We start from the raw sequence: 351 nt of genomic DNA, 5'->3' as shown, positions 1-351 counted from the left end.
CATGCAGCAAAAAACTTGGGTGAGCAAACCACGACCCGCAGCAGGGGAAAAAAACCCAAAAATGCTTTCAACTCAAGCTCAACTTGACCCTGCAAGTTCCCCAGTGGGTGCTGTTCCTGTCCCCTGGGGGAACCCTGCAGGCTGGGGGGGCACAGGGTGTAAATAGAGGAGGGGTCATGCCACGGACGAGCTTGCACACGGTTATTGCATGCGCTGGGGTCGGGCTGCTCCTGCTGCTGCAGCTCCCCCTGAGTCCTGCCCGGCTCCTGGGCACCCCCAGCCCCCCTGAGCCCCCACCCCCAGCCCCCCTGAGCCCCCATCCCCAGCCCCCTGAGCCCCCTGAGCCCCCAT

This window comes from Erithacus rubecula (assembly GCF_903797595.1).
Source record: "Erithacus rubecula genome assembly, chromosome: 8".
NCBI classification, from domain to species: domain Eukaryota; kingdom Metazoa; phylum Chordata; class Aves; order Passeriformes; family Muscicapidae; genus Erithacus; species Erithacus rubecula.
The sequence above is the reverse complement of the archived record's forward strand: the minus strand, read 5'-3'. Positions refer to the sequence as shown.